Source organism: Manis pentadactyla, chromosome 11 (genome assembly GCF_030020395.1).
Source record: "Manis pentadactyla isolate mManPen7 chromosome 11, mManPen7.hap1, whole genome shotgun sequence".
NCBI lineage: Eukaryota > Metazoa > Chordata > Mammalia > Pholidota > Manidae > Manis > Manis pentadactyla.
Window position 1 is genome coordinate 112,767,486 of NC_080029.1, and position 16,068 is coordinate 112,783,553.

A 16,068-nucleotide genomic window follows, 5' to 3' on the forward strand; every position below is an offset into this window, starting at 1 on the left:
TTCCTCTGAAGTCCCTTTTTGCTCCGTGCCCGGCTGCTTTCCTTAAGGCCCCGTGGGCATGAATGTAGGTGCATGACCGCCCTGAAAAGTAATCTTTCTGACCTCTAGCCGGGACTCTGTAGGGATCTTCAGATATTAAGGTATTTAGTATTAAATAGGGCTCAGAAAAACCAAGCAGAAGTAGATGATTTGGTTCATTCTGTACCTTAGTTTCCTTTTTTTCTCCAATTCTTCAATAAACTCTGTCCCCCTCCTGTAAATGGCTTCCTGATTCTACCTTAGTCGCTCAGCTTCTGAAGTCTGATCTTTCCCCACTGGAACCAACCAGTAGAGTGTCAGAACCTTCCGAAGGGTCAGGACTCTGCTATTGACAGGATGGGTGGGGCAGCGTGTCACAGTGGGGTGGGTGACACGCGGGGGTTGGATAGACGGGGGAGTGTAGGAGGGAGGGAGGGGGAAGACGAGGGAAGTCATGAAGAGCAGACCTGCTCCACACCTTGGTCCTTGGATGTGGCTTTGCATAATCATGATACTTACTCGCGATCTAGCTGATCCTCCTCGGGTTCTTCCAATGTAGATTCCCTAAAATACCAGCAGAGATGTATTGGATGAATTGGGGAAATGGGTCCATTTGTGAAACACAGAGTAACTCGCCAAGAGTCCCAAAGGATAGGGACAAAATTAAGTCAACTGATTTCCTCCCTCCAACCCCCCAGGTTTTGGCCATGACAAAACCCAGCCCTTTGATTCTTCTGTCCCTGATCTGACTGTACCTCAGCTAAGGATACAGTGAGGATACAGGGATAATGCTGGAAAATTCAATGTGTGTCCTTCTAGTGGGTACATGCGGAGATGGTTCTCTAGAACAAGAACCCTTTCAAACTTTGCTCCAGGTAATTAGAATCAGTAAAGGTCATCCATTCCTCTGAAGTCCCTTTTTTGCTCCGTGCCCGGCTGCTTTCCTTAAGGCCCCGTGGGCATGAATGTTGGTGCATGACCGCCCTGAAAAGTAATCTTTCTGACCTGCAGTCGGGACTCTGTAGGGATCTTCAGATATTAAGATCTTTAGAATTAAACAGGGCTCAGAAAAACCAAGCAGAAGTAGATGATTTGGTTCATTCTGTACCTTAGATTCCTTTTTTTCTCCAATTCTTCAATAAACTCTGTCCCCCTCCTGTAAATGGCTTCCTGATTCTACCTTAGTCGCTCAGCTTCTGAAGTCTGATCTTTCCCCACTGGAACCAACCAGTAGAGTGTCAGAACCTTCCAAAGGGTCAGGACTCTGCTATTGACAGGATGGGTGGGGCAGCGTGTCACAGTGGGGTGGGTGACAATGGTCATTCATGCAGAGTTCCAAGGCTAGATGGGTGCGTGTGTTTTATGGCCGAGTCTTCCGTTTGGTGGTGGTCAGTTCAATGGTTGTGATTCCTGGGTAGTATGAAGGGGTGGTCCCTGTGTTTTATTTTTCTCGCAGTTTGAGCTTCCTCTCTGCCCGAGTGTGGCTATGGGAACCTGGGTCCTAAGGCAGCAGTCTGATCCCATAACCGCTCATTCATCTGACACACACTGAAACATCAGAAGAGCGCTTATGGATGCCAGGCACTGTTCTAAGCATGGGGGAGACAGAGTGAACAGAACAGCCCAAACACCTGCCATCACGGAGTTTACATTACAGGGTGTGTATGTGAGGGCGGGAGGGGTAACACAACGCAATAAATGAGTACATTTATTTTATTTGGTATGACAAAAGAGAAGAATGCTATGAAGAAACATAGGTGAAGAGGGTGAGAGGAAATTCAGTGAGGACTGTTTACGTGGGAGGGAATTGAAGTTTTAAATAGGGTGGTGCAGAGAACGCACTGAGCATTGCCAGACCCAGAAGTGTGGTGTAGATGTGTCAAGAGGCCTGATCAATGGGAAGGAAACTTTAGGTTGTGCTGAGGTGAACACAGAATCCTCAGGCCTCACGAGCAAGGGCAGTAGCAAACAAGGCCCATGGCCAGCAGAAGCATGGACCAGCACGCAGCCGAAGGGCCAGCAGGCCCAGGGCACCAGCAGGCGGCGTGAGGACGCAAAGCTCCTCCTTTGCTGCTTAGAGGATACGTAGCTTTTCCTGCAGCTGCCACTATTCTGGGAAAAAAGAGAACTCGGGAGAGGGAGAATCTGTCCAAAAAATACTGAGAAATTGCCCATAGAGATTTTTAACTGGGAAAAGTCCATGATACCTCGAGTTGGCCCCATTGTATTTTCTGCCAACTTCAGTCAGAGCAGGGAGAGGGGAAGATAAAATCAACTGCCCTATTGTAAAGAGTATGTTCCTGCATACATGAGTCTGTACACTCTGGCCACATTCTGTACAGTTTGTAACTGTTCGCATAAGTCGAGGAAACCTGGGAAGTTTTGAATCTCTACTTCAGGACTGTATTGAGTTGATTTGTGGGCCAGAGTGACTTCTTAACATACTGTAGTTTCTAACAAACTATTTGTAAAATTAACGGCCTCTGATGACCCCCATTACCGTCTCCCTTTATGAAGCTGTACACAGAAGAGTAATTAAGTAACAATTCAGGCCAATGTTCATTAATCCCAGCTGGTTATATAGCTTTTCCAGGAAATGCCCTGGACCAAGGTTATCGTAGCGACTAATGGATTGGATAGGGACTTTCACTGGGATAAAAATAAAGCTCTGTCTCCTTCCTGGGGAGCTTTTCTCCTGGAGGGGCTACCAAAGGCAAACCTGTAGGGGCAGCAGAACCCCAAAGCTTGGGACCTTGTGTGGGACGAGGACAACAGACTGCTATTAGTGAGAATTGCTAAATCGAGGTAGAAACAGGGTCTTGGGGGCAAATTAAGGTCCTTGATGTAAGCATTGCTGCTGTTGGAGAGGTGGCTTGATTAACACCCAGTGCAGCATTAGAGCAGCTGTTTTCACCTTGTAACTTTTTTCAAGCCGTGCTGGGCCCTGTGCAGAAGAGTCACTGGGACACATCAGACTGTGCTGCGTTGTGGCCGGGAACTCTGGCCTTGGCGTGGCAGTCTGTTGTGAAAACATCCCCTCCTCTTCCAGGCTGGGCACCCAGGATCTGTTTGCCTGGCCCTCTCCCTGCTGCTGTGAGGGGGCAGGCCAGGTGCCCGAGCCCTGGACGCGGCTGCCTGGGCCCCGGCCCTTCCTGCTGACTCACCTGTCGTTTCACTTCCGCAGATTCTGCTTGTGTGTGTTTATAGATGAGCCTGGTTTTGAGGCTCATGACTGCGCAAGACTCTAGAACGTCATTGTAGATCATTGTTTTTCGAATACAGAATCAAATACATGATTTTCCTTATGTCCTTACTTATTTTTAGTTACTATTTTTGTGCAATCTTTAGGCTCATAAAACCTCTTTGAATTCCCTTTTGAAATACTCAGAATAGCTTTTCTCAAAAGCAGAAATTTGAACTGGACTGAAATGTTAAGAAAAATAAGGAATGTACCATTAGTTCATTCTGCCATTATTTACTATCCAATAAACAACTATGGTGGTTTGAACTGGCAAAATGTGTGTGTGTTTTCTTTTATAATTCATTGTATTGCTGTTATAATAGCATAAATTATTTTAAAAATGAAAACTCATCAAGGATCTCACCTCAGCAAAACCCTGTATTTTTACAAGTTTTCTTCTATTTTTCCTATTGACAAACCATCTTTTGTAGTTATCATAGAATAGATAATACTGTTGTTTGCCTTCTCACTTAATATTTTTCATAAACACTTTCCAGGTTTTTACATAGTCTATAACATTTCAATCAGCACATGAAATTCTGCTAAGTTGGTAGTCTTCATAATTTGCTCCTCCACACCCTTACCTGTTTGTCTGTGTACGTATCTGTCTCCCCTGGAGTGCCAGGAGAGTGCTCTGTATTAATTTTCTAGGGCTGCTGTAACAAAGTGCTACACACTGGGTGGCTTAAACAACACAAGTTTATTTCCTTACAGTCTTGGAGGCTATGAGGCAAGGTGCTGGCAAAGCTGGTTTCCCCTGAGGCCCCTTTCCTTGGCTTGCAGATGGCCGTGTTCTCCCCTGTGTCCTCACAGAGGCATCCCTGTGTGTGTCTGTGTCCTTATTTCCTCTTCTTAAAATGACACCCATCATAGAAATTTGGGATCAACAGAGGTGAGGCTTAGAACCTCACCCCCCCTGTTTTGAGAGAAATCTTCTGCATCCGTAGATGTTTTGTTGCCCTTGTCTAGCTTGGATTAATACTTAGTCTATAGGCACAGACCTGATCATCTACATTTGCCCTCTTACAGCACTAAGTTATGTTTTCTACCTTTATCTTGCATCTACCTACCACTTCAGCATTTTATTTAAAAAATAATAATAATAAGGGAGAAATGTGGGATTCACATATAAATCAAGTATAAAAATGACACCGTCATAGAGAATTATGGCCCTCCTTCATGACCTCATTTTAAAGTGATTACCTCTTTAAAGACCTTATCTCCAAGTACAGTCACATTCTGAGGTACTAGGAATGAGGACTGCAGTATAGGAATTTTAGTAGGACACAACTCAGCCTACAAGAGGTGTTCAACAGATGTTTACCTGTGATGAGCATTCAGGCTATTTCCCCACCCTTCCCCCAAGTAAAAGCACTTCAAAGAATAGATTTATATAGTCATTACATTTTTTAGATACAACCAAACTGTCAGATATGTATTTATATTTTTACCATTTTTGAATGTCTTTTAATATATCAGCTTTTAATTTTACATGTGAGGAAAGTAAAGACAAGAGAGACAATAAATGTTTTGCTGCTATTATGTTTCCATTTGGAATGGAGGCTCAAGGTTTGTTTTTTTTTTCACAATTTATTCGTTCCTTTATTTCCTGGAACCTCAATGCACATTTGCTTATCTTTTTTGTTTGTCTGATTGTTTTTATTTTGTTATCATTAATCTATAATTACATGCAGAACACTATGCTTAACTAGGCTCCCCCGTTCACCATGTCCCCCCACAATCCCCATTACTGTCACTGTCCGTCAGCGTAGTAAGATGCTGTAGGATCACTACTTGTCTTCTCTGTGTTGTACAGCCCTCCCCATGCTCCCCACACATATTATTCCTACTAATTGTAATGCCCCCTTTCTTTTTCCCTGCTCTTATGAGGCTCAAGTTTTTATCATGAATTTTTTTTTCCCTACTGGAAATTATACATTGGAATATTTTCCCCTTTCATATTATTTATTCTCTCTTTGGCTTATAAAGGCAATATTAAACCTTCTTGGTGAACAATTTCTGCCAAACTTGCCATTGAGAGGTTTTCAATTTTTTTATTAAGGTATTATGGATATACACTCTTTTAAAGGTTTCACATGATAAAACAATGTGGTTATTACATTCACCCATATTATCGTGTCCCCATATACCCCATTGCAGTCACTGCCCATCAGTGTAGTAAGATGCCACAGAGTCACTACTCGTCTTCTCTGTGCTCAGCTGTCTTCCTCATGATCCCCCCTACACCATGTGTGCCAATCATAATACCCCTCAAGCCCCTTCTCCCTCCATTCCCACCCGCCCTTCCTCACTCCTCCCCTTGGTTACCACTAGTCCCTGCTTGGAGTCTGTAAGTCTGTTGCTGTTTTGTTCCTTCCGTTTTGCTTCGTTGTTATACTCCACAAATGAGGGAAATCGTTTGGTACTTGTCGTTCTTCGCCTGGCTTATTTCACTGAGCATAATATCCTCCGGCTCCATCCATGTTGTTGCAAATGGTAGGATTTGTTTCTTTCTTATGGCTGAATAGTAGTCCATTGTGTATATGTACCACCTCTTGTTTATCCATTCATCTACTGATGGACACTTAGGTTGCTTCCATTTCTTGGCTACTGCAAATAGTGCTGCAATAAACATAGGGGTGCATATGTCTTTTTGAAACTGAGAAATTATATTCTTTGGGTAAATTCCTAGGGGTGGAATTCCTGGATCAAATGGTATTTCTATGTTTAGTTTTTTTTGAGGAACCTCCATATTGCTTTCCTCAGTGGTTGAACTAGCTTACATTCCCACCAGCAGTGTAGGAGGGTTCCCCTTTCTCCGCATCCTCACCAGCATTTGTTGTTCTTAGTCTTTTCGGTGCTAGCCGTCCTAACTGGTGTGAGGTGATACCTCAGTGTGGTTTTAGTTTGCATTTTTCCCTGATGATTAGTGATGTGGAGCATCTTTTCATGTGCCTGTTGGCCACCTGAATTTCTTCTTTGGAGAAGTGTCTGTTCATATCCACCACACATTTTTTAATAGGGTTATTCGCATTTTGGGTGTTGAGGCGTGTGAGTTCTTTAGGCATTTTGGATGTTAACCCCTTGTCGGATATGTCATTTACAAATATATTCTCTCATACTGTAGGATGCCTTTTTGTTCTGCTGATGGTGTCCTTTGCTGTACAGAAGGTTTTTAGTATGATGTAGTCCTATTTGTTCATTTTTTATTTTGTTTCCCTTGCCTGAGGAGATGCGTTCAGGAAAAAGTTGCTCATGCTTATATTCAAGAGATTTTTGCCTATGTTTTCTTCTAAGAGTTTCATGGTTTCATGACTTACATTCAGGTCTTTGATCCATTTTGAGTTTACTTTTGTGTATGGGGTTAGATAATGATCCAGTTTCATTCTCTTGCATATAGCTGTCCAGTTTTGCCAACGCCAACTGTTGAAGAAGATGTCATTTCCCCATTGTATGTCCATGGCTCCTTTATCCTATATTAATTTACCATGTATGTTTGGGTTTATATCAGGGCTCTTTAGTCTGTTCCGTTGGTCTCTGGGTCTGATGTTGTGGCAGTACCAAATTGTCTTGATTACTGTGGCTTTGTAGTAGATCTTGAAGTTGGGGAGCAAGATCCCCGCCACTTTATTCTTCCTTCTCAGGTTTGCTTTGGCTATTCGGGGTCTTTGGTGGTTCCATATGAATTTTTGAACTATTTTTTCCAGTTCGTTGAAGAATGCTGTTGGTAATTTGATAGGGATTGCATCGAATCTGTATATTGATTTGGGCAGGATGGCCATTTTGACGATATTAATTCTTCCTAGCCAGGAGCATGGGATGAGTTTCCATTTGTTAGTGACCTTTTTAAATTTCTCTTAAGAGTGTCTTGTAGTTTTCAGGGTATAGGTCGTTCACTTCCTTGGTTAGGTTTATTCCTAGGTATTGTATTCTTTTTGCTGCTATTGTGAATGGAATTGTTTTCCTGATTTCTCTTTTCTGCTAGTTCATTGTTAGTGTATAGGAAAGCCACAGATTTCTGTGTGTTAATTTTGTATCCTGCACCGTAGCTGTGTTCCGATATCAGTTCTAGTAGTTTTGGAGTGGAGTCTTTAGGTTTTTTTATGTATGATATCATGTCATCTGCAAATAGTGACAGTTCAATTTCTTCTTTACTGATTTTGATTCGTTGTATTTCTTTGTTTTGTCTAATTGCCGTGGCTAGGACCTCCAGTACTCTGTTGAATAACAGTGGGCAGAGTGGGCATCCCTGTCTTGTTCCCGATCTCAGAGGAAATGCTTTCAGCTTTTCACTGTTCAATGTGATGTTGGCTGTGGGTTTATCATAGATGGCCTTTATTATGTTGAGGTACCTGCCCTCTATACCCATTTGGTTGAGAGTTTTTATCATGAATGGATGTTGAATTTTGTTAAATGCTTTTTCAGCATCTATGGAGATGATCATGTGGTTTTTGTCCTTCTTTTTGTTGATGTGGTGGATGATGTTGATGGATTTTCGGATGTTGTACCATCCTTGCATCCCTGGGATGAATCCCACTTGGTCATGATCCTTTTGATGCATTTTTGAATTCAGATTGCTAATATTTTGTTGAGTATGTTTGCATCTACGTTCATCAGGGATATTGGTCTGTAATTTTCTTTTTGGGTTGGGTCTTTGCCTGGTTTTGGTAGTAGGGTGATGTTGGCTTCATAGAATGAGTTTGGGAGTATTTCCTCCTCTTCTGTTTTTTGGAAAACTTTTAGGAGAATGGGAATTATATCTTCTCTGTATGTCTGATAAAATTCCGAGGTAAATCCGTCTGGCCCGGGGTTTTGTTCTTGGGTAGTTTTTTGTCTACTGCTTCAATTTCTTTGCTGTTAATTAGTTTGTTTAGATTTTGTGTTTCTTCCTTGGTCAGTCTTGGAAGGTTGTATTTTTCTAGGTCGTTGTCCATTTCTGTATGGCAAATAGCAACATACGTCCTTTTTCTGTCTCCATGGATCTTAAATGTATTTATTTATAAAACTTAATGTAAATAGCACTGTGAACTGATATCTCTTTTTGGAATTTATCAAACTGTGGAATTCTGCTCCATGGTGGGCATACGTATAAGGGCAGAGACCGTGTGAGGAAACCCTTCCACTTAGAACACATATTCTGAAGATATTAGGCAGATGATCATTGTAGGTAGTGACTCAGCACCTGGGGTAGGAGACTTTATCGTCTGTGCTCTTGATGTTCAAACCCAGATCTGGCCGATGACCCTGTGAAAAATGGGACAGTTTTGCTGTTATCACAGACCTGCCCCCATCTGGTCGGCACGTTGCAGGGGTACAATATATAGCTATGGTAAAGAAACAGCTTCTGAGGAGAGCCTGCATTTACCATGGAACAGTGCCCTCTGCTGTTTCTGAGGGAGCCATTCAGCCATAGTCAAATCATGAGGGAAGAGTGCACTGCTCCAGAGACAAAGCAAGCTGCTCCTTGTTTGCACTGGTCAAGATACTGGGAGGCCAACTCCTGGCACCTTGCAGCCAGTCTCAACTGTAAATGTTCAGCAGGAGAATCAAGACAGCCCAGCCACAGCAGCCTACCTCCCCTACATCTGTTCCTAGGCTCTAATCCCACACTGCCTGTGAATGCTCCTTCCCTATTTTCGCTGCAAACACAGAAGAGCTTCCATTAGTTTTGCTCCTTAGCAGGAGGAATTTTTACAACAGTGATTTTAACCATTGAAGCTTGTCTTTAGAAAACTTCTGCTTCTCAGTATTATAAAATTAAAGGAAGCACAGTCAATGGCTGCAGTGAAGTAGTCATGTAGAAGAGAACAGCAGTTCACCGTTGGAAGTTTACACTGCTAAGGGATCAGCCTCACTTCCTTTCTTTCTTTTTTTCCTTCCTTCCTTCTCCCCTTCCCTGTTCCCCCGCTCCATCGTCATCATCTTTTTAATAAAACCATCTGAAGTTGCCAGAATCTCCATCTACGGGAATGATGTCACATAGTGGAAACTGGGTTTTTTTGCTGACTCACTTTACATTCTGGGAACAACTGTTTTTGCTGGTTCTCTCCACTCTCTGAATTCTCATTCTCAATTTTGTATTCTGGGTGTGACCGCGAATGATATAGTCAACATTTACCTTTACTTTAACCAACAACAAGGGCAATCATGGACCTCAAGATGTTATTAGGGATTTGTGTCCTTCCTAACAACTTTTGAACTGTTTTCTCAGCATTATTTCACATAGCTAGAGCAGAGAAAACACATAGTGATGAATAATGAAAGATGCATAAGGGAAAAATTTTTTTTAACTTTTCTTAAGTGACTCTGAAATCAAAATGTTTGAAAATTCTTTTTCTTTCATAATTCTAAGTCTCAAATTCATGAGTGCAGAGGAGTGGATTTCTTGCTCTATCATGTGGCGGTTCAATGGTAAATGGGAGCTGGCCATACCTTATCCTCCCCTTGTGCCAAGAACGAAGTCTGGTTTAATGAAGCACCTATTAAGGCCGCACCTACTGGGCAGAAACTGCCAAATTCTACAGGACCCTAGAATGCCTCTGCCACTCAGTGTGGGAATAAGCCACGCGTGCAGTGCCGCTCTTTGAGATGGTGGAGGGTGTTTCCATTTAGGGTGCCAGGTAAAATCTCAGTGACTTGTATGGTCAGACAATGCGTATTTGCACATTAATCTAGTAATTGCCATGAGAAAAGGATTTTGTTTTCTCTGAGGCCTGGGGTGAAGAAAGAATTTACTCATTCTTGGCAATTTACCAGATTAAGAAAGTTGCTTAATTTTTTTTTTCCATTTGGTTCGTTCTGTTTGAAATATTTATCTGTGGTCCAAGATGCCTTTAAGCCTTTCATTAAAGGATGACTTTGCTGACACATGATCAGCTGATTATGGGACAGGGGTAGGCAATTGACCTCAGCCAATACAGACTCTTTGGTCTTTCCTGCTGTAGCTATTGGAAAAGACTGATTGTGCTGAAGTTGCTAATCTGGTAGTATAGGATTTAGGTTATTGGCAGAATATTGCCACTTAAAGGAGCAATGCCCATTCAGAGAAATGAGGGAGAGAGATGAAGCCCTGAGGACATTGGTGAAACTTCTGGATTCAGCCATGCCTGAAACCTCAGGTTTTTAGTTCCATAAGGCAATATCTTTTTTTAAATTTTGCTGTAATTTGTACGTTCTAATTATCAGTAGTGAGCCATCTGCATTGCAGAGATCCAGTCTCTTACATTTTTAAGATTAACTAGAAGTATTGAATGGACTCTAACTTTGTTTAGCATCGGTGACATTATTCTGAAAATGGTCTACTCTGTTTACTATTTCATACTATTTAGCTTATCCTTTAGCCACTGAAATCTATTGACAGAGCTGTTTACTGGGCAAGGTTGATCTTGGAAAGGCAACATGGGGGGAAAGGTAATCCGTAGGCAAAACCTCAAGGGAAAAACTGAAGAAAACATCTTCCCTCTACAAGTTCCACCATCTCCTAGTGTACACAGTCAGGTACCACTTGCCTTCTTTTTCCAAGGATGTTTTTTGGGGATTAGTGGGGCAACAAGTCCTCAGTCCGAAGTGTGAGATGCGCGGAGAGGAAGCTTCTTAGCCTCCACAAGGTGCTCCTGTTCAGTATCTTGGGTAGTATGTCGATTAGGAGATCTGGATTTATAAAGCTTATGTGGAAAAACAAGTAGCCCAGCAGTGTGATGAAAAACAGGGTGATGAAAAAGAGAAATAGAAAAATCCTGAAAAGAGAAAGCCCAGAAACTGTTAAGCCAGATGTTAGAAAACCAGGAACAAAACAGTAAGTCATACCTAAATGCACACCTGGTTCCTTCTTGATGTTCAAATGTCTCCCACTAAATCTTGTCTCCGTGCCCAGCAACCCCTTGTAAATGTGGTCCTTCCCTAGTGCTGGCTTGCTAGTTACTGTCTTCCATCACTGTGTTTTATTTTCTTTTAGTATTTATCATTATCTGAAATTATCTTGTGAAGTAGTCACACCAATTTTTACCCCACTAGCAGAGTATACATTTCTATGGGTCTACACCCTCTCCAACGCTTACCATCAGATTTTTAAAGTTTCACTAATCAAATGGGTGTAAAGTAATTTCTCATTACCGTCCTGATTTGTATTTCCCTGATGAACAGTGATGCTGACTATCTGTGCATAGGTTTATTGGTCTTCTGTGTTCCTTTTGCCCATTTATCTACTAGGTTGTTTGAGCTCTTCTTACTAAATGGTAAAAATTCTTTATATGTTCTTGATATGAATCCTTTTCCATGTGTACTTTGAGTAACTTCCCTCTACTTTCTAACTTTCACTTGCTCTAAGTGTTGAAGAGCAAAAGTTAATAATTTTTAATCAAGTCTAGTTTATCAACCTTTCGTTAATAATTTTTAATCAAGCCTAGTTTATCAACCTTTCCTTTAATTAGAATCAATCCATTTTATGTCGTGTTAAAAATCCATGCCCTATACCAAGGTCTGAAAGGTACTTCTATCTTCATCGGGAGTTTGTAGCATTTTAAAAACATGTTCACAGATTCCTTGATACTCCTCTCATCATGAGATTTCCCTTCATTGGGGTGTGGACTGGGCTTACTGGCTCCTTTCTGAAGAATACAGTGCCGTGGAAGTGACGTGCCGGTGCGTGACTTCCTAGGCTAGGTACTGGAGACACTGCAGCTTCTTCCTTCCTCTCGGGGGAACGCCGGCTGTCATCCTGGGAGGATTCCCAGCCAGCCCTGCGGGGATGTGCGTGCGGTGAGGAACTGAGGCCTGTTGCCAAAATCCAGCAAAAAAGCCAGTGTGGAGATAGATCCTCTACCCCAGGCAAGCCTTCTAATGGCTGTAACTTTGGCCAGCATCTTATCTGTGGCCTCACAAGAGACGTTGAGCTAGAAGTACCCAGCGAAGTGACTCAAAGGTTCCTGACTCACAGAAACTATGGGATGATAAATGTTTATTATTTGAAACTAGTAAGTTTTCGGGTAATTTGTTAAGTGGGAATAGGTAACTCATGCTGAATTTTAAAGATTCCTTTCTTTCTTTTTGTGGACATTTAAGTCTTTAACACATTGGGCTTGCTTTTTATATATGCTGCATGTTAGTGATCTGATACCATTTTTTGTCTTACCTGGATAACGTTTTTCCCTACCCTATTTTTGAACAATTCTTCCTTTCCCCTATGACATATAATCATTGTTACATATCAAAGGTCTAAATGTGCACTGTTTCTAAGCTCTTTTTTTGTTCCATTTCATTGTTCAGTTTTCCTGGTCTGGTCCCAATAGCACACTGTCATAATTATTGTAGCTTCATAGTACGTTCTGATATCTGAAATGGCATATTCCCCACCTCTTGCTTTTCTTTAAAATTTCCAGGTTATTTCTGACCCTTTACTCCTCCAAATATAGTATATTTTAGAATCATTTCATTCAATTGCATGAAAAATCTTTTGGGGAGTTTGATTGGAATTGAATTGACTATTTCTCCACTGGAGACAACTGATACATTTCTGGTATTAAGGCTTCCTATCCATGATCATGGTATTTCTCTTCTTTCATTCATGATACTTTTAACATTTCTTAATATATTTCTCTAAATGTCCCTATAGTGGTCTTGATTTCTTCTTTAAATGATGAATTTTTTTGCCCTCGTTGTGTTGCTATGATTTGCACGAGCAAACCGCCACTCTTTCCTATGTACATTAACCGTATCCAGCTGTTCTGGGCTGCCTCCAGCCCCAGGACAAATTCATTACCACCTGCACTCACTAGTCAAAGAGAACCCCTTCCCCACCAGTTCTCTGAAGTCTTTCTCGAGAGTTGATCTTAGAGCCCGGATCCAGGATCCATTCTGGTGAAGCATCTTAGAATTAGAATCACAAGCCCTTTACAAACCTCCTTCCTCGTTCCTACAAATCTCCTTGAAGCTGGATACAATATTCATAAGGAGGTTCTGGATGACATTCCCAGGGAAAATCTTAGGAATAACCAACTTTTTAATCTCTTGAGTTAACAACCAGCCTACCCGTGCCTCACAGAATGGTCGAGCAAAACAAGAGGAAAGGTATTTGTAGTCTGATGATCTAAACTTGTACATTCTCCTCCAGATTTCCAACTCAAGGCAGACAGCCCTGGGGAGTCCACATGGGCGATTCCATGCTGGGCACTGGTGTTAAAAGTATAGGTGAAGGCAGTCCTAGGAGTTCTAGGAAGAATTCTACTAGTTGTTCCAGAACACTATATTTAGGGACACCAAAATATGTAGTACTTCATTTACCTCCCCCTTAAGCCAATATTCTAGACAATTGGAAATTACCTTTAAACACCAATAATTTTATGTTAATCATTTTGATGGAACTCTTTCTAAATCACATTTTATACCACTTTGAATATATGTTTCTCTATGCCTTCTTAAACAGATTATATTGAACATAATTTGACCTTTTCTTGAAAATGCAAGGACTTCATGAGTACAGATTTTTGCTGTCACAGTGATTCCTTCAGAACTAATATGCACTCAGTTGTTTGAATCTTGAGTTCTTACTCAGGTTAACAAATATTTTTGAGCAATTATGATGTGCTGGATACTGTTAGGTGCTTTATCTCTTTTTCACAATCATTTCCTCTTTTATCTGTTATTAGGCAGCAGTATACTTGCATTTAGAATTTCTCTCCCTATGTATGTATATATTTTTCATGTCGGGGGTAAAGAGCTGACATTGTAACAAAGTTTGAGGGAGGCATGTCTCATACAGTAGGGTGAAAACCCAATCACTGTGCTTATGAACCCCATTTCTAATCTGCTGATTCTACTGGGGATCCAGGTACATCAAATGAATTCAGATTGTTAAGGGAAGAGGGAGTAAGTATGAGATTTGCCACATCTCTTTTAGGTGATAAGATTCCCGTTTCTGATTACTACTAGGCTGTTGGCTGCTAATACTGGAAAATGAGATTAGTAATTGCCTTTCGGCAAGAAGTCATAGCATTAGAACTGAGAAATGTGGTCACTGATGACACTAGTTTGTTGACTCTGTGTGTGTGTGTGTGTGTGTGTGTGTGTGAGAGAGAGAGAGAGAGAGAGAGACAGAGAGAGACAGAGAGAGACAGAGAGAGAGAGAGAGAGAGAGAGAGAGAGAGAATGTGTGAATGTGTATACAAGGTTCCCCTTGTCGTCTGCAGGATGGCTAGTAGATCTCCCAGTTTTCAGGAAGTTTGCTCAAAGATATTTACTTGCCTTTTACAGAGCCATATTCCCTTCTTTTGGAGAGAATTGTCCTGGGAGAAGAAAGGACATTGATAAATTAGCAGTTTCATCACTGTGAAGTAATATTCAGTGAGCCATTAGTTATATGTTATTTTTAGATACCATACAAATTTTTTTCATAAGCATAAACAGATGAAATTTTCAAAGACAATGTATATACATATATATTTATATATATGCATTATTTATATATACATACACACACACTTTTATATATATATATATATATATATATACACACACTTACATATTTATATATAATTTTGTATCACCTTCTTATACACTGATAGGAAGAAAGGAAGGCATAGAAACGTAAAGTCTGTTGCCCCAGGTTATACAGCTAGTGAGTGGCAGGGCCAGGCCTGAAGCCGGGACCTCTGGGAATCCACATTATCGGCCCTCATAACTCTTTGCTCACCTTCAGCTCAGCCAGCAACCCTTAGAGGAATGAACAAGCTATGGAAACCACACAAATATATTCTGAGATAAGTTTTAAAAGGTATAAAAATGTAAAGATGCAGGTATATCCTGAATTTCTGTGACATTTCTTTTACAAAATATTTCCTTAGTTATTTCATTTTCCTTTTAACTTCCTTGGGAGATAAAAAGACGGAGGAATTAAGATCACATTTTAAAATTGTGTAAATAAGGCTCATAGAATTGGAATCATGAGAAACTTTGTGTTTTACAAATTTGGTTCTGTAGCTTGAGTCAGATGAGGTGAAGTGCCCTCTAATCAGTGCTCAGGGAGCGTCTCTGTAAAGACGGCTCAAACTCAGGGCACGTGACCGTCATGGGACTCTGATAACCTTGATGAAGACACTCTGTTTTTCCTCTGATGGGTAGTCAGATGAATACTTTGATGAACCATTGGGGATGGATGATGGGACATATCAGAAAGTAGGCTAAGCCTCGTCCTAGAGAGGGGGAGTCCAGTTAATTTTTTTGCTGAGTGGGATATGGAAGAATAACTTGCTCAGAACAATTGGAGTCATGGTCACTGTGGGCATGTCTGACATATACCCAAACATCTGGATGACCCCAGGGACAATGGTGGATTATTGATGTTTGCTTTTTAGGAAAAGAAGACTTCTTTTTTTTCTGAGGTTATCAAGGCCATATATTTCATGCCAAAAAAGTTCTGGTGAATGTCAACCTTGCCTGTAAAACCAATATACATTACAAAAATAAATAGAAATTTATCTTTTAGTAACCTGTGAACTTGCTGCCCCAAAATGCCAAACAGGCAAAGAGCCGTGATGCTCTGCATCCAATTCTATGTCCTTCTGACCTTTGCATATGTGCTGGTGACATCACGATGTTAAATATGAACAGTCTTGGAGCTTTGTCATAAAGAAGTGATGACTTCTTATGTTAACTCATGGGGCAACTCTGATCAGACAGTGACAGATAACCCTGGTGCTCTGTGTTTTGAAAGATTCGGGACCATGTTGGGATCATCTGGCCATTTACATGGCTGTAAGAGAGGGAAGACAGTTGTCTTCTTTGTTTCAGGTGGGAATGCTTTGAAATTACATCTA

The 16,068-nt window shown here is 41.1% G+C and overlaps 1 protein-coding gene and 1 pseudogene across 4 annotated transcripts in view; one reads left to right on the forward strand and one right to left on the reverse strand.

The window, feature by feature from the left end:
- Positions 1-16,068, forward strand: part of ZNF609 (zinc finger protein 609) — a 438,580-nt gene that overhangs the window by 159,820 nt on the left and 262,692 nt on the right. The window lies entirely within an intron of this gene.
- On the reverse strand, positions 13,958-14,053 carry LOC130679695 (small nucleolar RNA U13; annotated as a pseudogene).